The sequence below is a fragment of the Puma concolor genome, chromosome C1 (genome assembly GCF_028749965.1).
Source record: "Puma concolor isolate L17-30 chromosome C1, mPumCon1.1.hap2, whole genome shotgun sequence".
Lineage (NCBI taxonomy): Eukaryota > Metazoa > Chordata > Mammalia > Carnivora > Felidae > Puma > Puma concolor.
The window spans coordinates 107,375,926-107,402,429 of record NC_141674.1 but is presented as its reverse complement, the minus strand read 5'-3'; the positions used below and the strand labels follow the sequence as shown (position 1 = coordinate 107,402,429).

General features: G+C 41.4%; 1 long non-coding RNA gene across 1 annotated transcript in view; it reads right to left on the bottom strand.

Annotated features, from left to right (window-relative positions):
- LOC147578358 (uncharacterized) overlaps positions 1 to 26,504 on the bottom strand; it is a 121,328-nt gene that overhangs the window by 57,142 nt on the left and 37,682 nt on the right. The window lies entirely within an intron of this gene.

Sequence of the window (26,504 nt, the reverse complement as noted above, 5' to 3'; positions counted from 1 at the left end):
CGATCTCGCGGTCCGTGAGTTCGAGCCCCGCGTCGGGCTCTGGGCTGATGGCTCAGAGCCTGGAGCCTGTTTCTGATTCTGTGTCTCCCTCTCTCTCTGCCCCTCGCCCGTTCATGCTCTGTCTCTCTCTGTCCCAAAAATAAATAAACGTTGAAAAAAAAAATTTAAAAAAAAAAATAAATTTTAGGACCTTTGTAGATTTGTGCACTGATCTTTGTGAAAAATATTATAAAATCACTGTTCTAGTGGCAAAAATTATAAAATCACTGTTCTAGTGGCCAAACCTCCAATGTTATTATCAGGGCTCAGTACATCTTTCTGGACTATCCTTGTAATGGAATTCTATATTATTCTGGCTTCATTAAAATCGAAAAAGTGAATTGCATAAAGATTCAAAATAAACATTTGGGCATATGTCATAATGTGTCTCTTCTATGCTTATTTGTCATAGATCCCAGAAAACTTACTTCCCCATAGCCAAAATTACGTCTTTTTCTTATATCACTAAAAAGATATATGACCAAATGGCAATTATACACCATGCAAAAGTAATAAGGAGCCCAAGGAAAAAAGAACTTAACATAATCATTGTCCCACACAATCACCTTCAGGTTGAAAAAAGGCTTAGCTTAATCGTGAATCACACCATAATTATTACCCAAACATCAACCCAAGTGGGTATTAGCCAAGTCAAACCAAGATTAGTACACAGAAATTACTAACCACAGGTCCTTCTTCCAAAGACAGTAGGAGCTGTTTTCCAATGGAGATTAATGAAAGCAGAGACTTTTTTGCTGAAATATTTTGACAAAGGAAAAGCAACAAAGAAAATGCCCTCTCCGCCCTAGAAAGAAAACACAAAGAGTTGATGCTGGCACGTGAAGAAATAAAGAAAGAACAGTACAAATGTGTACAAGTTCTACCATTAGAAGCAATATCCCTCTGTGAGAACCATACCCAAGTTTTCCCTCTCCATAACATCAGACCAGAATGCACATTAGAGAATATCTAAGCCAGTGCTCCCATTCTGCAGATGCATGTGTCACACAAATAATCCATACCAAAACAGCAATTAGTCCTCAAGTCTCCTAATTCTGAGTTTTATAAAAGTACTTACAAAAGCTATCTCTCCTTCACTTTTACTTGAACAGATCAAGATAAAGTGAAATTAACGGCCAAGGTTTAAATGATCCCCAATGTGGACAGGTATTTAATGAAAAGCAACAAACAAGCTCATTTTTTTCTAAGTGTTCTCAAACAATATTCTGTCTATGCTTGCTCTCCACAAGCCACTCGAAGGGGGCACTACCCCCTACTGGCTTCCTCCTTCCCTGCTTGAAGTGCTGTCCCCAGGTACCCCTACCAAAGCTGCAAAACCTATAGAAGGTACCAGCTGTGCAGGCCTCACTGAATTGCACCATCAGGAATGTGAAAACAATTCCTCTCTCCATTTCTGTGGCACAATTTGCCACCTTGCCTCCAGTGTCATAACCAGCTAGTTCAGCTTCTGAGGCCCTTCCCTAGAGGAGTCAGGCCTAACTAACAGGCTGAAGAACTAGAAATTACAATGAGGGAAACAGTGCAGACCTAGCCTAACTAAGGTGGAGGTACTGATGGAATGATGGACAGTCATTACAACAGAGATAGCCAGGTATGTATATCTCTCAGCACTTTCAGAAGAACCCATAGACAACTGAAATTGTTTTCTTTCATAGCTCTGTCCACTCAACAAGGGAATCACCAGACACTCCTCTTTGCTAGCTGAGAGAAAATGGTTTAGTCAAAAAGATACAAGCAAGATTCACTGGGCAAATCCCAGTTACAATTTTCTGTCCTCTCTTTCCCTTATGAAACGTGTTTTTGACTGTTCCTTAACTCAATCAGCCAACTCCCTCACATGTCAATCAACGATCTTCATGCAAAATAACTAAATGTCTGAGTTTTTCTTTCACTGGGACACTCTTAAGGTGCAGACATTTTCCTAGCTCGCTCTTACCTGCACATAAACTTCCTCCAAAGTATACCAATCCATGGCAAGTTTATCTGATGGACAGAGGGATACAGAGCAGTAGAATAGGGAAGTGAAAGAGACCAACACAGGCTTATTATTCACAATCAGACTTCACAGCCAGTCTCATGTGACAAGTCTTCTTAAAGTATGGGCCTGCCTTCCATTGTTGGTCTGCACACTGTTCTTGGTGCAGAGCAAGGTAAGCACAGAAATTAAAGGTGAAGATTTAGAAACTTTTTATAACAATTTAGCAGTGGTGCAATATTCACTTTTATTTTTTTATTGAAGAATAATAAACTTGTGGTCTTATATTACTTTCAGGTGTACACTATAATGGTTCAACAATTCTACATATTTCTCACTGCTCATTGAGATAAGTGAACCCTCAATCTCCCATATGTATTTCACTCAATCCCCTACCCACCTCCTCTCTGGCAACTACTAGTTTGTCCTCTATATTTTTTTTCTGGTTTTTTTTTAAGTGATGACTTTCTGGAAACATTTTATTTTTTCTCCTTAATTTTTTTAGTTGTCTACTAGACATGTAACATTATACTCATTTCAGATGCACAACATAATGATTTGATATTTGTGTACACCATGAAATGATCACTACAATAAATCTAGTACCATCTGTCACCATACAAAGTTATAATTTTTTTTCCTTATGACAATGAAAACATTTTTTAAGTTTATTTATTAGAGACAGAGAGACAGAGAGAGAACCAGTGAGGAGGGCCAGAGAAAGAAGGGGACAGAGGATCTGAAGCAGGTTCTGTGCTGACAGCAGAGAGCCTGATGCAGGGCTTGAACTCACAAACCATGAGATTGTGACCTGAGCCAAAGTCAGAAGTTTAACCAACTGAGCCACCCAAGTGCCCCTACAATGAAAACTTTTTAAAGATTTACTCTTTTGGCAACTTTCAGTATGCACTACAATACTGACTATGTCACCATGCTGTACATTACATCCCCATGACTTATTTATTCTATAACTAGAAATTCATACCTCTTGAGCCCCTTCATCCATTTTACCTACTCTCAACACCCCTCCCCCTGGCAACCACCATTCTGTTCTCTATATCTACAAGTTTTGTGTTTTTAGATTCTCTGTATTTAAGGGCAATTTTTTTGGTATCTTTTTTTCCTTGGTCATTTGTTCCTTAAATACACATGGGAGTGAAATCTTAGGGTATTTGTTTTTCTCTGTTAGACTCATTTCACTTAACACTATACCCTCTAGGTCCATCTATGTTGTTACAAATGGCGAGATCTCATTCTTTTTCATGGCTGAGTTATATTCCATTGTAGGTATGTGTGTGTACGTATATGTGTGTGTGTGTGTGTGTGTGTGTGTGTATGTATGTGTCACATCTTTTTTTATCCATTCATCTATCAATGGATACTTGGGCTGCTTCCATATCTCAGCTATTGTCAATAATGACCATTTTTAAGAAAGTCTCAGTCCCTTAAGAAAGGTAAATCCTGATCTTTCACACCTAAATAGTTTTAAAAACACTGTTCTATAATTCTCACTACAAATGGTTATTTAGATTTTACCCAGTAGATAAGCTACAGAAGAATTGTGAGCAGAGAAATTCCTTAATCAAATGTCTACATCAAATGGTATGGACCTTCTCTATCCTAGAGAAGACGAGAGGTAAAGAGGCCTGTCTGTGAGAGGGCAATGGTGCAAGGGAGAAATACAAGAGTGTGAACCACTCTTCATGACAGTAACATACGAACAATGAAGTCAACCGAATTTGGTCATCAATTGAATCTGGAGGTAGAGAAGGGGAAGGAATCTAAGGTTATTCCTAGGATTCTACCTTCAGCAACTGGATGAAGGATGAGGTCATTCAATGAGGTAAAGAGTAAGATTAGAGAAGGAAAAACGGTAAGATCCATTTTGGACACTGTGAGCTTGAGAGTCCCAAGAGAGAGTCAGGCAGAGCTTTCCTGAACAAATGGATATGTGTGTCTATACATCAAACAAGAGCTCATATCAGAGCAATTCACACAGAAGTAGTTTACTGAACTGTTTAAAATACAGACTTTGGAGCCAAATGCTGTCTAGGGAGAGTCTCAGCTTTGTCATTAATATTCTGTGCACTTTGAGCAACTACTCAAGATCTCTATGCCTTGGTATCCTCACCTAAAAATTATAGATAATAAAGTACCTACCTTAACATGGTTGTGAAAATTGAGGTGATACATGAGTAATACTTAAGATGGTACCTAGCTCATAATAAGCATTCAATAAATGTTTGCCATTATGGATGAGGCTATAGGAATGATTGAAATGGGAGGGTGAAGAGTGAGAACCAAGGATAGAATATCGAGAAAACCTACCATTAGCCACCCACAGTCACATACAAATAGGCGGTAGAAGCAAGATATGAAACCTGATTCTGATTTCTATGTACTTTTCAATGAAAAGGAGAGAGTGTTATCAACATTTCAACAGTTCAAGTACCCTAGAATGGTCAAATAAAATGAGGAATGAAATATGTTCACTGAATTAGTAACTTGACATTTGACTTGGAAACAGCTATAGCGAGGTGATGATACAAACTCTGTTGGAAGGCTTAGGTGTAAATGGTTTTTAAGGAATTAGATATAAAAAAGGAAGTTTGAAGTAATGAACTAGCCTCACTATTCCTATAAGAAAGCCAAAAATTATTTTCTAACCAAATCCCTTAAGTTTTTCCCAACCCTAAGTGCCCTAGGGTGTAGGGGTTGCAGGGGTGGAGGTTGGGAAAACAGTTTGCAAGAGATAATTTTTGAGAATTAAGCAGGGATCAGATCATGTAGCATCTTGGAAGTCACAGTAAGAAGACTGATGTTTTTTAATTATAGTAAAAACACATAAAATTTATCATTTTATCCATTTCTGAGGACACAGTTCAGTAGTATACAGTGTATTCACATTGTTGTGCAACCAATCTCCAGGACTTTTTCATCTTGCAAAACTGAAGCTTTATACTCATTAAACAATAACTCCCTATTTCCCCCTCCCCCTGGCACCTAGCAATCACCATTCTACCTTCTGTTTTTATTAATTTAACTATTTAAGATACCTCATATAGAATCATAGAGTATTTGTCTTTTTGTGACTGGCTCATTTCACTTATCACACTGTCCTCAAGGTTCATCCATATTGTAGCAAGTATCAGAATCTCCTCCCTTTTTAAGGCTAAATAATACTCCATTCTTTGTATATACCACATTTTGTTTATTCATTCCTCTATGGATATTTAGTTCGCTTCTACCTTTTGACTATTTACAATAATGCTGCTATGAACATGGGTGTGCAAATACCTCTGTCAGATCCTGATTTGATTCTTTGGGCTACATATCTAGAAGTAGAATTGCTAGATCATATAGCAATTTTATTTCTAATTTTCTAAGGAACCACAATACTATTTTCCACAGCAGCTGTATGATTTTACATTCCCACCAATAGTGCACAAAGGTCCCAATTTCTCCACATCCTCACCCACATTTGTTATCTTCTGTTCTTTCGACAGTAGCTATGTTTCCTGCTCCTGAGAGTGCTGGTGCTTCAGGAAATGTTTTTGGTGTGTGCTGTGTGCACTCTGCTGCTGTGTTTTGGCTGTTCTTTCCCTCAGGTCAGTCCTCTGCAGAGCTTCTCTTTGCCTGTCGTGGAGAATGTTTGGACTTTGTCTAGTGTGTGGCGAGTTTTAACTAGGTGTGCTCTGGTCTGCTTGTTAAAAGAGGCCTGATCTTATTTTCACTAGAACTGAAGTTTTTTAGCACTCTATGGTCAGTAGACTTGGTGTGTGTGGTCCGTGCTGGCCTTCTGAGGGAGGGACTCACTGCCTCTCTGGCTCTCAGACACACCTGCCCTAGTTCATTAGTATCTGCAGAGTGCAGGAGAGGGGACCTTGATGTAAGAGGCTCAAGCCTCCACTGTGGGCCCCATGCTGCTCACAAAAGTTAGTCTGGGAGGGAAGGAAAAGTGGCACCAGCACCTCCTCATCTGTAGAGAGGGGAGTTCACAACTGCTACTGTCTGGGAAGCTCTCACACGAGAGTGAACAATCTCCTCTCATTGTCCCAGGCCTCCCTCATATCCCTGCCTCGATCCTGTCTGTGCTGGCCTCCCTCATACCCCTGCCTTGATCCTGTCTACACTGGCCTCCCTCATACCCCTGCCTCAATCCTGTCTGCGCTGGCCTCCCTCATATCTCTGCCTCGATCCTATCTATGCTGGCCTCCCTCCTATCTCTGCCTCGATCCTGTCTGCACTGGCCTCCCTCATATCCCTGCCTTGATCCTGTCTGTGCTGGCCTCCCTCATATCCCTGCCTCAATCCTGTCTGTGATGGGGCTGTCTGCTTGCCCTGCAGCACAGTGCACCTGTGTTTTCTCTCAGGTACACCAGCTGAGTTTCGAAACTCCAAATTTTAGGTATCCAGTGCACCATGGACCCTCGATGATCCTCATGAGAAGGGTCTCACTGGGCTGTGGCTGGTGCCCATTTGTCCCAGAAGGGCAGTTGCACAAACACACAGGGGCTTGGAGTTTAGAGTAAAACACAGCAAAGCACCAGTGTCCAGGTTAGCAGCCCTCAGCAGGTGTCTCTGCCCCTATGCTAATGAACAGGACAGCACAATGGCATCCCCTGGCTCTTCTGTCCCTGAGAGACAGTGCCACCTCTCCCGAATGCACTCCAAGAAGAGGAACCTTCTCTCCCAGTGCAACTCAGAGGTTCCTCAGACCATGCTGTGTGCTCCAGGGCCTCCGCCCGCCTCCATGGGAGCACCACTGTGCCTGCTGGGTTCCACACCCTCCATGACATGGACTTCTAAAACCCCAGCCTTTGAGCTCCACTGGTTGTAAAAACTCACAATAATCAGCCCCTCTCACTCTCCCAGTCAATGATTCTGGGAAAGTGTTTCTCTTGTGCAGTCTCCTGTGTGCTGCTCTCTCTCTACACCCCTCTCTGTGATCAGGGCTCCCTGCTCTCTGCAGCATCCAAGATTCTCTTCTCCCCCAAATCACATCTCCGCAGCTCCTACCTTCCCCAATGTGACCATTTTTATACCTCTAGATGTGCAGTTTTGCTCTCTCAGTCCTAAGATCAATTTCTTGGGTGTTCAGAATGATTTGATATTTATCTAGCTGTCTCAAGGGATGAGGCAAGCATAGGATCTCCCCACCACTCTGCCACCTTAACTCCTCTTATCTTCTGACAGGAAGAACCAACAAAGGGTTTTAAACAGAGAAGTCACATAATTAGATCTGCATTTTATTTTTTTTAATGTTTATTTTTGACAGAGAGAACGCGCACGTGAGCAGGTGGGGGAGGGGCAGAGAGACACACTGAGCTGTCAGCACAGAGCCCTACGCGGGGCCCAAGCTCACAAACCACAAGATCATGACCTGAGCCAAAGTCAGATGTTTAACCGGCCGAGCCACCAAGGCACCCCTAGATCTGTATTTTAAGAGGTTATTTTGGTGGCAAGACAGGAAGGGGGTGACATTTGTGGCAAGATGACTAGCTGGGAGACTGCTGCAATATCTAATCAGTAAGAGCAAAGCAGTGTAGAGTGTCAAAGACATGACAGATAACATGGATATGATGCAGGGACAGATAGAAGGTGGTGATCGTGCAGGCAGAAAGAGTCTTGGGTAATCTGCCAGATTTCTGGATTGGACTTCTAAGTAAACAGAGCATGTCTGAGGTGGAAAAGCAATGCTTTTATAAATGAATGCACTCTCTAAGAATTTTACCATTGAATCACATGCCAACCAGAGATGATACACTAATCACCTGAGGGCCAAATCTAGCCTACAGATGAGTTTTACTTGGCTTGCACCATGTTAACCCAAGTATTCTGAATCTGAGTTTGTTTTAGGTGATTCCACATAAAAACACAGCTTCAGAGAAAGGACTTCTCTTCAAAATTCTAAGTTAAGGCATCTGTGGATTAGCATCTTCTGGTAACAATCAGCAATACTTGAGAAGTAAGATTGCCACCCACTGGCTAGACTGATACATGCCCTCTAACTGAAGGCAGCCTCACTTATTTAGATCATCTACCTGCCTAACTCCATCTCTGACCTGATCCCTTTAGGCGCCCCTGATGCCTAAAGTACAGTGAAGCTCCCCTTACCACTACCAACCCCCATTTCACTCCACAGTCACAGGTAAACCTGAAATAATTCAAGAAAAAACTGGTACCAAAAGGAACAGGAGGTGGGCCTTTCCATGATGGTATAAAAAGGCTTAAAATTCTCTTTTTATCACTGGATCTCTCATACATTCTGAGATGTCTGGTAGTATAAAATGCCAAGAGGGAATCAGAGTGGGATTGGAAGCAGGAAACCTAAAACAAGCTGCTGGACTAGCCACTCTTCCAGGTCTCAAACTAAATGGCTAAAAGAAATTCATGAAGTTCTCCTTGGTCACAGAGGTCATCTGGATAAGACAGCAGACAGGATATGAGGCTGAACCTTGAGGAGTATGCATTTCTCTTGTGTGTATCCTTGGGTATCTATCTTCCTGGAACAGAGTTCATAATGTGTCAGCTATGAGAGGTAAGTCAATTTTCACATTAAATCCTTCATGAAGAATTCTAAAGAATAAGAAGAGAACTATGTTTCCAGGGGTAAAATACATGCACCCTGTGGCAGATCTGAAATGGCTACAAACTCTTTAACACTCCTGGTATCAACAGGTGAAGTCTATTTCCCCTATTCTTGGTCTGGGCTGTCCTGTGACTGCTCAGGCCAACAGAGTTAAAGTGGAAGTGACTTATGCCATTTCCAGGCCTAGTCTTTAAAAAGACTGGCAGTTTCTACCTTCATCCAGACAATGGCCAGACCATCTATAAAAACAGAACTCTGGGGGTGCCTGGGTGGCTCAGTCGGTTGAGCATCCAACTCTTGGTTTCCGCTTAGGTCATGATCTCAGGGTCATGGGATTGAGCCCCATGTCAGGCTCTATCCTGAGCATGGAGCCTGCTTAAGATTCTCTCTTTCCCTCTGCCCCTCTCCCCCACTCATGCACTCTGGCTCTCTCTCTTTCTCTCTCTGTCTCACTTACTCACTCTCTGTCTCTCAAAATAAAAAAATAATAGAACTCTGACCCACAAACTGCAGAAACCTGACCGGGAAACCAACCCCTTATCTACAATAAACCACCCAGAAAGCCAGCCTGCTTTAAGTTAGATTTGTAGGAAGTCAGACAAACATCCCTAATAACAATCCTTTTGCAAATCTAACACATAAATTACAAACATGAAGAAACAGCTCAAAATCAAGTTACTAACTGGGTGAAAAGACTTAAAATAATCCTACTGAAAGTGCAGAAAAGTGATAGAAGGATTAAAGTTACTAACGAGAGGTTTAAAGGTAGGAAGATAGTTGATAAACCTTTGGCGAGAAACAAATAAATGGACTAGAGAAGGTGTTCAGAGATATACAACAAAGAAAACTCCCCAGAATTAAAAACTAGCTAGATACCAAGAAAGGGTCCATCATATAACCAGAAAAAAAATCAATATAAAATGACATATCTCAACTAAATTACTAAACTTAGGGGCTCCTGGGTGGCTAAGTCAGTTAAGCGTCTGACTTTCAATTTTGGCTCAGGTCATGATCTCACAGTTTCGTGAGTTCAAGCCCCATGTCCAGCTCTGCGCTGACCCTGCAGAGCCTGCTTGGGATTCTCTCTCTCTCTCTCTCTCTCTCTCTCTCTCTCTGTCTCCCTCTCCCTCCCCCTCTCTCCCTGCCCCTCCCCTGCTTTTGCTCTCTCTCAAAATAAATAAATAAACTTGAAAGAAATGACTAAACTTAAGAGTTAAAGAATTTTCCAAACCTTGAAGAAGAAAAAGAATATTTTCTCAAGGCACAAAGTCAGATTCAAGTTTTGCTACCCAAAATTCAAGGCCAGCTGACAGCAACAGCAGCATTTGAAGGAAAGTGTGATCAAGAACATAGTGCCTCGCCAGGGTCCTTCAAGCAGCAGATGGTCTCAAATGTCACAGACCTCAGAGAATATGGCATCCGTGAAGCTATCATTCAAACATATAAACCTAAAATATGAACTCAAAAGAATTCAAAAAAGGCTAACAATTATGAGAATTATATTTGCCAATAGAATGTAAATATTAAAAAATCTTAACACATAATTATACATAAAAATAGAAAAAGAATAATGTGTACAGATTCAGATAACAGCATATATAACAAAACAACATAGATGTGTATATACACACATGCTATTATCCAAATCTGTAGACAACATTACCTCGCCCTTTCATTGGAAAGAATAGGAAAGAGGAGAAAGGCAGGTGACAGGAGGTAAAAATCGCTCACAATTAACCAAGCCAATTAATACAGTCAAAACTTGAAACATTTAGGTTTTTAAAACATAAACTACCACATCTCAAGGTTTTTCATAATTCTTTTTCTTAACAGTAGGTTATTATTCAAAAAACTGTGATTCCTTGTGATAAAGAAATATTTATCTGAAGGCCAGAAAATACTCCACTTTCACTTCATTTTCTTTTTCTTCTGGAAATTTATATAAAATTAAATTTAATAACTTTATTTTTTTTAATATATGAAATTTATTGTCAAATTGGTTTCCATACAACACCCAGTGCTCATCCCAAAACGTGCCCTCCTCAATACCCATCACCCACCCTCTCCTCCCTCCCACCCCCCATCAACCCTCAGTTTGCTCTCAGTTCTCAACAGTCTCTTATGCTTTGGCTCTCTCCCACTCTAACCTTTTTTTTTTTTCCTTCCCCTCCCCCATGGGTTCCTGTTAAGTTTCTCAGGATCCACATGAGAGTGAAACCATATGGTATTTGTCTTTCTCTGTATGGCTTATTTCACTTAGCATCACACTCTCCAGTTCCATCCACGTTGCTACAAAAGGCCATATTTCATTTTTTCTCATTGCCACGTAGTATTCCATTGTGTATATAAACCACAATTTCTTTATCCATTCATCACTTGATGGACATTTAGGCTCTTTCCATAATTTGGCTATTGTTGAGAGTGCTGCTATGAACATTGGGGTACAAGTGCCCCTATGCATCAGTACTCCTGTATCCCTTGGATAAATTCCTAGCAGTGTTATTGCTGGGTCATAGGGTAGGTCTATTTTTAATTTTCTGAGGAACCTCCACACTGCTTTCCAGAGCGGCTGCACCAATTTGCATTCCCACCAACAGTGCAAGAGGGTTCCCGTTTCTCCACATCCTCTCCAGCATCTATAGTCTCCTGATTTGTTCATTTTGGCCACTCTGACTGGCGTGAGGTGATACCTGAGTGTGGTTTTGATTTGTATTTCCCTGATAAGGAGCGACGCTGAACATCTTTTCATGTGCCTGTTGGCCATCCGGATGTCTTCTTTAGAGAAGTGTCTATTCATGTTTTCTGCCCATTTCTTCACTGGGTTATTTGTTTTTTGGGTGTGGAGTTTGGTGAGCTCTTTATAGATTTTGGATACTAGCCCTTTGTCCAATATGTCATTTGCAAATATCTTTTCCCATTCCGTTGGTTGCCTTTTAGTTTTGTTGGTTGTTTCCTTTGCTGTGCAGAAGCTTTTTATCTTCATAAGGTCCCAGTAATTCACTTTTGCTTTAATTCCCTTGCCTTTGGGGATGTGGCGAGTAAGAGATTGCTATGGCTGAGGTCAGAGAGGTCTTTTCCTGCTTTCTCCGCTAAGGTTTTGATGGTTTCCTGTCTCACATTCAGGTTCTTTATCCATTTTGAGTTTATTTTTGTGAATGATGTGAGAAAGTGGTCTAGTTTCAACCTTCTGCATGTTGCTGTCCAGTTCTCCCAGCACCATTTGTTAAAGAGACTGTCTTTTTTCCATTGGATGTTCTTTCCTGCTTTGTCAAAGATGAATTGGCCATACGTTTGTGGGTCTAGTTCTGGGGTTTCTATTCTATTCCATTGGTCTATGTGTCTGTTTTTGTGCCAATACCATGCTGTCTTGATGATTACAGCTTTGGAGTAGAGGCTAAAGTCTGGGATTGTGATGCCTCCTGCTTTGGTCTTCTTCTACAAAATTGCTTTGGCTATTCGGGGCCTTTTGTGGTTCCATATGAATTTTAGGATTGCTTGTTCTAGTTTCGAGAAGAATGCTGGTGCAATTTTGATTGGGATTGCATTGAATGTGTAGATAGCTTTGGGTAGTATTGACATTTTGACAATATTTATTCTTCCAATCCATGAGCAGGGAATGTCTTTCCATTTCTTTAAATCTTCTTCAATTACCTTCATAAGCTTTCTATAGTTTTCAGCATACAGATCCTTTACATCTTTGGTTAGATTTATTCCTAGGTATTTTATGCTTCTTGGTGCAATTGTGAATGGGATCAGTTTCTTTGTCTTTCTGTTGCTTCATTGTTAGTGTATAAGAATGCAACTGATTTCTGTACATTGATTTTGTATCCTGCAACTTTGCTGAATTCATGTATCAGTTCTAGCAGACTTTTGGTGGAGTCTATCGGATTTTCCATGTATAATATCATGTCATCTGCAAAAAGCGAAAACCTGACTTCATCTTTGCCAATTTTGATGCCTTTGATTTCCTTTTGTTGTCTGATTGCTGATGCTAGAACTTCCAACACTATGTTAAACAACAGTGGTGAGAGTGGGCATCCCTGTCGTGTTCCTGATCTCAGGGAAAAAGCTCTCAGTTTTTCCCCGTTAAGGATGATGTTAGCTGTGGGCTTTTCATAAATGGCTTTTATGATCTTTAAGTATGTTCCTTATATCCCGACTTTCTCAAGGGTTTTTATTAAGAAAGGGTGCTGGATTTTGTCAAAGGCCTTTTCTGCATCGATTGACAGGATCATATGGTTCTTCTCTTTTTTTTTTGTTAATGTGATGTATCACGTTGATTGATTTGCGAATGTTGAACCAGCCCTGCATCCCAGGAATGAATCCCACTTGATCATGGTGAATAATTCTTTTTATATGCCGTTGAATTCGATTTGCTAGTATCTTATTGAGAATTTTTGCATCCATATTCATCAGGGATATTGGCCTGTAGTTCTCTTTTTTTACTGGGTCTCTGTCTGGTTTAGGAATCAAAGTAATACTGGCTTCATAGAATGAGTCTGGAAGTTTTCCTTCCCTTTCTATTTCTTGGAATAGCTTGAGAAGGATAGGTATTATCTCTGCTTTAAACGTCTGGTAGAACTCCCCTGGGAAGCCATCTGGTCCTGGACTCTTACTTGTTGGGAGATTTTTGATAACCGATTCAATTTCTTCGCTGGTTATGGGTCTGTTCAAGCTTTCTCTTTCCTCCTGATTGAGTTTTGGAAGAGTTCAGGAATTTGTCCATTTCTTCCAGGTTGTCCAATTTGTTGGCATATAATTTTTCATAGTATTCCCTGATAATTGTTTGTATCTCTGAGGGATTGGTTGTAATCATTCCATTTTCATTCATGATTTTATCTATTTGGGTCATCTCCCTTTTCTTTTTGAGAAGCCTGGCTAGAGGTTTGTCAATTTTGTTTATTTTTTCAAAAAACCAACTCTTGGTTTCGTTGATCTGCTCTACAGTTTTTTTAGATTCTATATTGTTTATTTCTGCTCTGATCTTTATTATTTCTCTTCTTCTGCTGGGCTTAGGCTGCCTTTGCTGTTCTGCTTCTATTTCCTTTAGGTGTGCTGTTAGATTTTGTATTTGGGATTTTTCTTGTTTCTTGAGATAGGCCTGGATTGCAATGTATTTTCCTCTCAGGACTGCCTTCGCTGCGTCCCAAAGCGTTTGGATTGTTGTATTTTCATTTTCGTTTGTTTCCATATATTTTTTAATTTCTTCTCTAATTGCCTGGTTGACCCACTCATTCGTTAGTAGGGTGTTCTTTAACCTCCATGCTTTTGGAGGTTTTCCAGACTTTTTTCTGTGGTTGATTTCAAGCTTCATAGCACTGTGGTCTGAAAGTATGCATGGTATAATTTCAATTCTTGTAAACTTATGAAGGGCTGTTTTGTGACCCAGTATATGATCTATCTTGGAGAATGTTCCATGTGCACTCGAGAAGAAAGTATATTCTCTTGCTTTGGGATGCAGAGTTCTAAATATATCTGTCAAGTCCATCTGATCCAATGTCTCATTCAGGGCCCTTGTTTCTTTATTGACCGTGTGTCTAGATGATCTATCCATTTCTGTAAGCGGGGTGTTAAAGTCCCCTGCAATTACCACATTCTTATCAATAAGGTTGCTTATGTTTATGAGTAATTGTTTTATATATTTGGGGGCTCCGGTATTCGGCGCATAGACATTTATAATTGTTAGCTCTTCCTGATGGATAGACCCTGTCACTATTATATAATGTCCTTCTTCATCTCTTGTTACAGCCTTTAATTTAAAGTCTAGTTTGTCTGATATAAGGATGGCTACTCCAGCTTTCTTTTGGCTTCCAGTAGCATGATAAATAGTTCTCCATCCCCTCACTCTCAATCTAAAGGTGTCCTCAGGTCTAAAATGAGTCTCTTGTAGACAGCAAATAGATGGGTCTTGTTTTTTTTATCCATTCTGATACCCTATGTCTTTTGGTTGGCGCATTTAATCCATTTACATTCAGTGTTATTATAGAAAGATACGGGTTTAGAGTCATTGTGATGTCTGTATGTTTTATGCTTGTAGTGATGTCTCTGGTACTTTGTCTCACAGGGTCCCCCTTAGGATCTCTTGGAGGGCTGGTTGAGTGGTGACAAATTCCTTCAGTTTTTGTTTGTTTGGGAAGACCTTTATCTCTCCTCCTATTCTAAATGACAGACTTGCTGGATAAAGGATTCTCGGCTGCATATTTTTTCTGTCTAGCACACTGAAAATCTCGTGCCAATTCTTTCTGGCCTGCCAAGTTTCAAAAGAGAGATCAGTCACGAGTCTTATAGGTCTCCCTTTATATGTGAGGGCACGTTTACCCCTTGCTGCTTTCAGAATTTTCTCTTTATCCTTGTATTTTGCCAGTTTCACTATGATATGTCGTGCAGAAGATCGATTCAAGTTACGTCTGAAGGGAGTTCTCTGTGTCTCTTGGATTTCAATGCCTTTTTCCTTCCCCAGTTCAGGGAAGTTCTCAGCTATTATTTCTTCAAGTATCCCTTCAGCACCTTTCCCTCTCTCTTCCTCCTCTGGGATACCAATTATGCGTATATTATTTCTTTTTAGTGTATCACTTAGTTCTCTAATTTTCCCCTCATACTCCTGGATTTTTTTATCTCTCTTTTTCTCAGCTTCCTCTTTTTCCATAACTTTATCTTCTAGTTCACCTATTCTCTCCTCTGCCTCTTCAATCCGAGCCGTGGTGGTTTCCATTTTGTTTTGCATTTCGTTAAAGTGTTTTTCAGCTCCTGTTTCCGATTCTGTGTCTCCCTCTCTCTCTGACCCTCCCCCGTTCATGCTCTCTCTCTGTCCCAAAAATAAATAAACGTTGAAAAAAAAATTTAAAAAAAAAAAAGGGGCGCCTGGGTGGCGCAGTCAGTTAAGTGTCCGACTTCAGCCAGGTCACGATCTCGCGGTCCGTGAGTTCGAGCCCCGCGTAGGGCTCTGGGCTGATGGCTCAGAGCCTGGAGCCTGTTTCCGATTCTGTGTCTCCCTCTCTCTCTGCTCCTCCCCCGTTCATGCTCTGTCTCTCTCTGTCCCAAAAATAAATATACGTTGAAAAAAAAAATTTAAAAAAAAAAAATGTTTTTCAGCTCCTCATGACTGTTCCTTAGTCCCTTGATCTCTGTAGCAAGAGATTCTCTGCTGTCCTGTATAATGTTTTCAAGCCCAGCGATTAATTTTATGACTATTATTCTAAATTCACTTTCTGTTATATTATTTAAATCCTTTTTGATCAGCTCATTAGCTGTTGTTATTTCCTGGAGATTCTTCTGAGGGGAATTCTTCCACTTGGTCATTTTGGATAGTCCCTGGCGTGGTGAGGACCTGCAGGGCACTTCCTGTGTGCTGTGGTGTATAACTGGAGTTGGTGGGCGGGGCCACAGTCCAACCTGATGTCCGCCCCCAGCCCACCGCTGGGGCCACAGTCAGACTGGTGTGTGCCTTCTCTTCCCCTCTCCTAGGGGCGGGATTCACTGTGGGGTGGCGTGGCCCGTCTGGGCTACTTGCACACTGCCAGGCTTGTGATGTTGGGGATCTGGCGTATTAGCTGGGGTGAGTAGGCAAGGTGCACGGGGGCAGGAGGGGCAGGCTTAGCTCGCTTCTCCTTAGGTGATCCACTTCAGGAGGGGCCCTGTGGCAGCGGGAGGGAGTCAGATCCGCTGCCGGAGGTTTGGCTCCGCAGAAGCAGAGTTGGGTGTTTTCGCGGAGTGAGCAAGTTCCCTGGCAGGAACTGGTTCTCTTTGGGATTTGGGCTGGGGGATGGGCGGGGGAGATGGCGCTGGCGAGCGCCTTTGTTCCCCACCAAACTGAGCTCTGTCGTCCGGGGGCTCAGCAGCTCTCCCTCCCTTTGTCCTCCAGCCTTCCCGCTTTCCGAGCAGAGCTGTTAACTTATGACCTCCCAGAGGTTAAATCGCGCTTGCTGTCGGAACACAGTCCGTCAGGCGCCTCCGCTTTTGCAAGCCAGACTCGGGGGCTCTGCTTGGCCGGCGAGCCGCCCCTCCGCCCGGGCTCCCTCCCGCCAGTCCGTGGAGCGCGCACCGCCTCGCTGCCCTTCCTACCCTCTTCCGTGGGCCTCTCGTCTGCGCTTGGCTCCGGCGACTCCGTTCTGCTAATCCTCTGACGGTTTTCTGGGTTATTTAGGCAGGTGTAGGTGGAATCTAAGTGATCAGCAGGACGCGCGGTGAGCCCAGCGTCCTCCTACGCCGCCATCTTCCGGAATCCCAATAACTTTATTTTAAATAGTATGAAATATAAGATGCCATTTTTCTCTATCTGCCTATATGTCTATTTGTCTGTTATCCATCAATGCATCCATTTGTATATAAACAAAGAAATATTCCTAGAATGATAACACTAGTTATTTCTATGTAGTGGGATGTGAGGTATTAATTTCTTTTTTATAGTTTCTTCAGTGCTTGAACATTTTGTAATATCCTTCTTAATAAGTAAATAAGGAAATCATTATTCCTCTCTAAAAATAAAAACAGCATATTTGTACATTTTTTAAAAGCACAGAAAGGCTCTAAACCAGCTAGGATATGGTGGGGGAGGGGAAGGAGTAGATAGGGAAAAGGAAAATTTTCTAGAGATGTAGCAGAACAGTGTTAAACATTAAAGTTCCCTGAATGCTCATTGAGAGACCCAAGCAAAGATTACAACTACCATTACTAGGAGACCATGCTAAGACTGGACAAAACGGAGCAACTGTTTTAGAATGGTACACAGGGGGCGCCTGGATGGCGCAGTCGGTTAAGCGTCCGACTTCAGCCAGGTCACGATCTCGCGGTCCGTGAGTTCGAGCCCCGCGTCAGGCTCTGGGCTGATGGCTCAGAGCCTGGAGCCTGTTTCCGATTCTGTGTCTCCCTCTCTCTCTGCCCCTCCCCCGTTCATGCTCTGTCTCTCTCTGTCCCAAAAATAAATAAACGTTCAAAAAAAAAATTAAAAAAAAAAATAGAATGGTACACAGGAATTCAGGACCATCAGTGACAAGTCCAACACTGGTAACAGAAAGCTGTACCATCAGCATCAAGGTCAAAGCTAAGTATTATTCATTAGTAACAAGAGAAAAGGAATGAAAATCATAGGAGTTAGCCCCCTCTTGGTGAGGAGAGTGCAGAAGAGGAGGAATGGAGACAGTGGGGTCACTCAAAGGAACATAGAGGGATCAGGTAAGGAACAGCATAGGTCAAGCCCAGGTCACTCTTGGAACAGAAAGAGTGAATGAAACCAAGTTTAGTGCAGCTTGTTGTTGAAAGTTAAATCCTTGTTCCTTCAGGCGATTTAGCAAAGAAGAGCATAGAACTGGCTGTCTTGCTTCTGGGCGTGGAGAAGATAAGAACTCTAGTGACCTACTGGACTGGACATCAAAGGACATGAGTCAAACTTTCCTCAGTCGGGGATGTTGAGGACAGAGAGTTTAATCTATCTCCAATCATTCACTGGTGACTACCAACCATTCTCCACAGTAATAGAAATAAAGGGAAAGAGATTTATAGAGGACAAAAATAAAATTAAAATAAGAGAGGAGTACTCAGTCACCAAGCTTTGATCAACATAAGTCTACTGGCAAATAAAATTCTCAACTGTAGCCTTTCTCATTAATTCATTTCCATATTCTCCTAACTAGAAACAAAAGGAATCCAGTTTAAGTTGGCACTCTCAACAGAGTATGCATGCAGGAAGATTGTCTCCAATCCTGAGTTAAAAAAGAAAGGTTTCATAGAAAAAAAAAACAAACCATTCGTTCTGATGATTCTAGCAGAATGAAAAGGAAGTGAAACTAACTGTTTTTAGTTTATAAACAAGTATTTTATTTATGTAAACTCTAGTTATTTCCAAAGAGAATTTTGGTTAGCCTTTCTAAAATGTAATTTTATTCTTAGGATTTAGGTATTCTATAAGTACCTGAGCTTCTTGGGTGAAAACAGTGGAAAAAATGGGAGAAAAACTGTGGTAAAACCAAAATTTGCCTGCCTACCATTTGCCAAGCACTGGACAGAGAGTTGAGACACTCATTTCTCTTGTCATCTACTTTCTGAACAGCTGAATCATACCACTCTATCTTTTTAATTTTTAAGTAATTTTATTTAATTTTAAGTAATCTCTACACCCAATGTAGAGATTAAACTCACACGCTCTACTGACTAAGCTAGCCAGTGCCCCTGAAGACACTTATTTCATTTGAGATTCAACCAAAAATCTCTCTAATCTCCAAGCTAAAGTTTCTGGCTTTTTGAGGTGTTATAAATTAATCTTGTAAAAGCCGGTCACAATTCTCCAAGGAGTTAAAACTGCAGGCCTAGATTTCTGATTCTGGAGTCCAAAGCTGCACCTGTAACATCTTGTAGCACATTCCATTACAGAGTTGTATGATATGTTGACTGCTTGTTATATGCCAAGCATTCTGCTGGAGATTATACTTGGATTAACTCATTTAATCTTCATAATAACCTTGGGGTAGGTACTGTTATTATCCGTTTTTCAGAGATGAGACAATTAGAACATAATAAGTAAGGTAACTGACTTGCCCAAGGACATACAGGAAGTAAGGCTGGGACTAGATTTTAATCCCTGGCAGTAAAACTCCAAGACTTCTATTCCTGGCAATGTGGAATACTGCATCCCTACACAACTCAGGAGTTGGGTCAGGAATAAAGACTGTCTACAATCATTGTCTGGCCTTTAGGACTCAGAGGCTCTTGAACTCACTGACATGTCCTATGGGCCCATGAGTTCAAATCAGTAGACTGCAAAAATATTCAAATTAAACAATCAATGGTGAATGCTGTGACTTACTGGTTCTCTGCCTTAGCCTCATACGTTCCACATATTCTTTTGGAAACATAATAGGTCACTTGACAATAACCAAATAATCATTTACTGTTATGGCAAAATTCAACACCCACTCTGGTTAAAAACTCTCAGCAAACTATGAAGAGAACAGACTTGCATACTTACATAAGCAAAACACATGTACAAAAATGTACATAGATAGTATCACCATTTATAATAGTCAAAAACTGGAAACTACCCAAATATCCAAGAGTAGAAAAAATATGTAATTTGTAATGCATTCATATAATGCAATAAAGTAGAACGATGAAAATTAATAACCATGGCTATGTACAAAAATAGGCAAAATTAATCTACAGTGTTAGAAGTTAGCATAATAGTCTTCTGGGGAGTCAGGAGTACCTGGAAGGGGATACAATTGTGGGCTTTCTGGGAGTGCTGGTAATGTTCTGTTTCTTTACTTTTAATTTAAAAAAAATTTTTAAACATTTATTTTTGAGAGAGAGAGAGCGAGCACGAGTTGGGGAGGGGAGAGAGAGAGACACAGAATCTGAAGCAGGCTTCAGGCTCTGAGCTGTCAGCACAGAGCCCGATGTGGGGCTTGAACTCACGGAGCGCAAGATCATGACCTGAGCTGAAGTCCAACGCTTAACCAACTGAGCCACCCAGGGGCCCTGGTAGTGTTCTGTTTCTTAATCTGGGTGTTGGTTACATGGAGAGTTCACTTTGAGAAAACTCATCAATTTATACACTTACTGATTTGTGTATCTTTCTGTATATATATTATGCTTCAATAAAAGGCTCACGGAAAAAAATAGGAGATTAGGATGCAGAGAGCATGTGAAGAAGTAGAATCCCTTGCTCATCTTCCCTGCTCTTCCTATCCCTCCCACCAAAGGTAACTTGTATTCCTCCCCTATGCTTCCCTCTCCTAGACATCCGCTAGTCATTTGAGAACTCCCTGATAATTACTTTCTAATTCTGCCTTCAATCCCACATGGCAAGATTAGATTTCAGTGCCCTGAATGCTGAGAACCTCAAGATGCCAAAAGGTTTGAAGCACAAAATTATCATGAAATAATCTTAGGAGTGAGGGAGAACACTCTAGGATGGTGGGAAAGCTTAAAGGGAGACAAAAAGCACCTGGGAATTAAGTTTGGGGACGCTGACCTCTGAGGGTCTTGATAGAGAAGGAGAGAAATAACCAAAGACTGAAATCAGAAAGAAAGGAAGATTAGCGCTCACGGAGCAGAGCTGCAGGTGCAGGCTAGAGCGGGACTCAGAGCGGCCAGGGCCTACAGACACACGTTCTCCTGCTAAAAAGTTCCTACACACAGGCCCACAAAACCCCAGCCAGGTTTTGTGGACACTTAACTGTGTCCCCCCAAATGAAGTCTCGCTGACTGCATATAATGTGACTTTAGATAGCAGATCATCTTTCATTTGGAGGGAAGAGAACACATAACACAGGACATCCGAAGTCAGGGACAAAAAGAAGGAACAAATGCAAATTCTGAGTGGGATCCCCACCCTAATCTCATTTCTCTACTACTATTTCTCCTCACTACATTCTTGGCTCTTTTGCTATGTTTTTCCAGTAAGGGCTTCTTCATTCATTCCTCTGGAAATACAGAGGAAATCAGATTAAAAGCAAAAAGCACTAGTTGGAGGAACTCAGTCAGAAACCACAATTCCCCTGAAGCTGTGCTCCGAGAGACAGAGACCTATGGTGATTTCTGAAGTTTAGATGGGGGACGGGGTAGGACTCAGATCACACTGTGCCCCCTGAGCCATTCTTCATGGGGCCTCCAGGAAAATAACCTTCAAAGGGAAAAGTCCTTGAAAAAGGCATTTACATTCTCAGATCCCCTCTTACTGGAAACACATACGAGTACCTACGTTCACACAATTAAAACAGCGAACATTAGGTTGGCAACTAAACTCTGATAATTATAGAACAATAATATCTATGAGTTTTAACATAACTAAAATGTTAGGTAATGTGCCAGATAACTGACATGATTAGTTTATTTAATACTTTCAACAACCCTTTAAAACAGGCACTTTATCCTCATATTAATGATGAGGAAACAGACTCAGAGAGGCTAAGTAGCTGCCTGAGGTCACAGAGAAGTGAAGGAAAAAGCTGGGAGGCACTCAGGTGAGCCAACTCTAGAACCTTTGCAGCTGGCATGGTTCCAGGCTGGCTTGTGGCCTGGTCTACACAAGAAGGGCACCAATGTAGCGACAGGTATGTTAAGTCAACCCCATCATACTAACTTTCCTCAAAAGGCTTCTTAAGAACAAGAACTGCATAAGGAAAATTAAAATATTCAATAAAACATAGCCACACTATATACAAATTATGCGTAATTCAGCAAAAATTATTTTGGGTGACAGAAATATACTGTGCATGAGCACTAATAGGTCCAAGAGAGAAAGGATGAGAAAAAGTGGGAGCAGAGCTGGGTTCCAGGGAATGTGAATCAAACATTTTGAACAAAGGGAGGAAGCAAAGACCATCCCAACTCCCTTGAGGTGTACCCCAGGAGGGAAGGGAATTCCCCCTCAAGCAGTCAAGAGTCAAAGGCCCTGGGTCCCACACCATTGCCCTGGTATGCTTCCCGCCACAGAGCCCACCACTAAAAATGTCAGCTCCTGACTCAAGAGATTTTTCCCAGGTTGCTTAGGACACCCTAAAATAGAGAAGACCCCCTAAAATAGAGAGGAATCCCTAGGAAATGACAGGACACTGTGCAAGCAGCTCACTACAAAGAGAGGCTGATAAGAGAATTAGAAAATGCTGTGGAGAGACTGAGCCAGGCTTCTCCCCAACAAGACCTGCACTCCTTAAGGAATTGACAGCCTCAGCCCACACATGCACTGTTGTTGACGTGAGGCCATCCTTGAAGGACTTCCAGAACCCCACCTCAGTGAGTACTCTGGCTGTAGAGCGATTCACAGCTCGGGATACTTTAGGATACTATTGTCATTGTCTCCTGAATACTCTTCTCCAAGCTATGTGTGGGCTGGAAAAAAACAAATACTATGCTGGTGAGTCTGCATAATCCTCCTCTCTCCACCTATTTCAGGCCTCCTGACTAATCCTATCAAACCTGGGGGAGAACAGCGTGGCAAAGACAGAGTCCTAGCAAAGCCAGATCAATAATGTCCACGATCAGGGATGAAGGATAAGAAAATGGTAAACTACCAAGAGGCAAGCAAGAGGTCACCAGAAAACCATGATTCCAAGTGTGAAGATTCTTACAAGGAAAGATAGATAGGCTGGGGGGGGGGGGGGGGAGGGTGGCAATGAAAGCAGAACAAAATGAAAGGACACCCCCTACACACCCCCAGTCACCTCAGACAACAGGGTACACCCACAGGATGGAATACTAACCAGCGTAAAAAGAAATGAAGACATTCTTTATGTGCTAGTACAATTTCCAAAAGGTATTATCAAGTGAGAAAAGTTAAGTTCCAGGAAAGTATATATGCCATCATTTACAGGGGGAAATGGAAAAATATTTACATGCAAGTATTTGCTTGGATGTACACAGACTATGTCTGGAAAGTTACAGATAAAATAGTATCACTGATTGCCTCTGGGTAAGTAAAACTCAGCAGTGACAGGCAGGGGTAGGAATGAAATTCATCTTTGTATATCCTTTTATGCCTTTTGTATATATTATCTATTCAAAAAATTTTAGCTTAATTTAATTCAAAAATATTTCAAGTCCTGTTTCACTCTATGAGGTACTCCAAATGAGACCTTTCTCATGTGGCCTTCCTTAGCTGCACATTTCCCGTATTCTAGCCATCAACTAGCTACACTGGGCTACCAATAGTTACCAACACTGTGAGAATCACTGCCCTTCTCAGGATGCTCCCCCTGCCTAGAATGCATGATCAACAGGTAATTATTGAGTACTTCTACATGTCCAGCATTCTGCAAAGCACTGAGAACACAGTGAGGAATGGAAGAATCTAGCAAGCAAGTGTCTGCTTCTGCAGCACCTCTTGGGAGACATTCCATGATCTTTCTGAGAAGAACAAGTTACTCCCTCATCTGTCATTACACAGCAATTTGGAAACACCTGGATTAGAATCATTACCTCATATTCCAGGTGGTTGCTGCATGTCTACACCCTGCATTAGATTATGAACCACTTGAGGGCAGACGCCATGTCTTCTTTGTACTTATAACCCAATGACTAGTTCGGTGCCCTACATGCGGTAGGCCCTCAAAAAATGCTTGTGAATGAAATGATGACCTCAGGATACTGAGATTCTTCTTTTGAACTTCCCTCAATTACACAGAACTATATTTATCCCTCCAGAACACGGCTCCACCTGGGGTTTGTGGGGGAGGCAGGAGAGTCCTTCATGAGGTCTAGCTCTTCTTTGTGCTCTTCCCACCTGCCTCGATAGCCACAAGGAGGTGTCTGATACTTAGCTATAGAGACATCCTCCCAAAGTACTCACTTTCCAGGCTTTCCAGCCATTTCTGGTAAGAATGTCTCCTTCCATGTCTCAAGTGATGCAGCAGTGAATAAAAAGATTGAATGTGTTGAGTATTTTACCAACTTATAAACTCTCCTTGCCCTAACTGGCTCACTTTCACCTCTAAGAGCAGAGCATCACCTAGCAAAACAATTGTAGTGAACACAGAGGGCAAGAACACCAGAGACAAATTGCAAAATGTGTGTGGGGTCAGCCTGACCATCATCCTGCCCAGACTAAGACAGTCCTGACCAGGGTTATTTTTTAACAGACACTGCAGCCAATAGTCCTGATGGGTGTGCAGGACTATTGGCTTCAGCTGTGGAATACAATAAAGTATTTCACCTGGAATACCAACTTCAAAATCACTCCTCCTTAAGTGGTAACAAATACCTCCTTCTGGAAACCACTCAACAAAAACTGCAACTCCTCTTCAGTCCTACAATTATGGTTACACATCTCAAAGGGCATTTCCCATGACCAACCATGACTGGCCCACATCAGCATCAGAGAGACCTTACAGAAACAGAATGGATATTACTTTTCCAGCTCATCGAGCAGGAAGACTACAGAATTGCTAATGGGACAACCGTCTGAAATTATATAAATTATTATTTGTCACTGATCTCTGCCTTTGGAGAGTTTGGTCACTTTCACCCCTTACTAAATCTTGGCTTCACTGTGCAAGTCAACATGACTAAGAAACACCTGTGCCACTCTGTCTGGTCACAATGGGAAGAGAAAAAGTTCTCAGTGGGGACAGGGTTCACTATTCCAGGATTCAGTCTTTTAAACATCTAAGTAAAGGGGCACCTGGGTGGCTCAGTCGATTAAGCATCCAACTGTTGATTTTTTTTTATTTATATATGAAATTTATTGTCAAATTGGTTTCCATACAACGCCCAGTGCTCATCCCAAAAGGTGCCCTCCTCAATACCCATCACCCACCCTCTCCTCCCTCCCACCCCCCATCAACCCTCAGTTTGCTCTCAGTTCTCAACAGTCTCTTATGCTTTGGCTCTCTCCCACTCTAACCTCTTTTTTTTTTTTTTTTCCTTCCCCTCCCCCATGGGTTCCTGTTAAGTTTCTCAGGATCCACATAAGAGTGAAACCATATGGTATCTGTCTTTCTCTGTATGGCTTATTTCACTTAGCATCACACTCTCCAGTTCCATCCACGTTGCTACAAAAGGCCATATTTCATTTTTTCTCATTGCCACGTAGTACTCCATTGTGTATATAAACCACAATTTCTTTATCCATTCATCAGTTGATGGACATTTAGGCTCTTTCCATAATTTGGCTATTGTTGAGAGTGCTGCTATGAACATTGGGGTACAAGTGCCCCTATGCATCAGTACTCCTGTGTCCCTTGGATAAATTCCTAGCAGTGCTATTGCTGGGTCATAGGGTAGGTCTATTTTTAATTTTCTGAGGAACCTCCACACCGCTTTCCAGCCGACTCTTGATTTTTGACTCAGGTCAGAATCTCATGGTTTGTGAGTTCCAGCCACGCACGCTGCATTGATTGTGGAGAGCCTGCTTAAGATTCTCTGTCTCCTTCTCTCTCTGCCCCTCCCCCACTCGCAATCTCTATCTCTCTGTCTGTCTGTCTGTCTCTCTCACACACACAGTCTCATACATATTTCTGCTAAAATACATATTTTCTATCTTGTGCTTACATTGCTATTTTATTCCCAAATTCAGCTTTTAACATCTACCACTATTCAAATGACCTCTATTAAAGCTTCACACCATTTCATTCCGGCATATACAATCTTCATGCATCTTGAATCTAGGAATAACATCAATACATGCTTTGATTATTTTTGTTACTCTGTTGTCATTAGAGCCTGTATGGAGAGGAAATTGGGGACAGAGATGTGCCTTCTCTGAGATAGCTCTACACTCACTTTGCATTGCTGCATTATACAGCCCTAAGACATGGCAGTCCAAAAGAGATTCAGCATTGTCGATTTTCAGAGAGTTTTATGTAAATATCATATAGCTCTTACTGTGGAACAGATGAGTCACACTGCCTCCTGCACTATTGAATCTAAAGATGTAGGAAATTCTGTGTGTCCTTCTACTCCTTTTGGCTATATGATAATTTAGACAAGTCTTCAGTGAGGTAGATCTAAGGAGAGGTGATCTAAGGAGACCAATTCCATGATTCTCTATTATCTAGATAAGCAATGACTAAATTCTAATCCAATGATTCATCTAATTCTAATTTAGTGATTACATTTATTCAGGTAATATGTATTGAGTTCTAGCATTAAATAAGTGCTTTGATACATGCTAGAGACACAAAGATGAAAAAGCTGTGGAGATAGAGAAAAAAATAAATTTCCTTCAAAATGATAACTCATAACATGAGATAATCCCATAAATGGCAACTACAATTTAGTATATTACCTCCTATAGGTAGAACAACATGCTAAGCATGCAAAGGAAACAATGTAAACAATGTGCTAAGGAATAATGAAGAAGACTCTACATAGATAAAAATATTCATTTGTTCATACAACAGATATTAATAAGTGCCTACCTATTATAAGCCAGGCTCTATTCTAGCT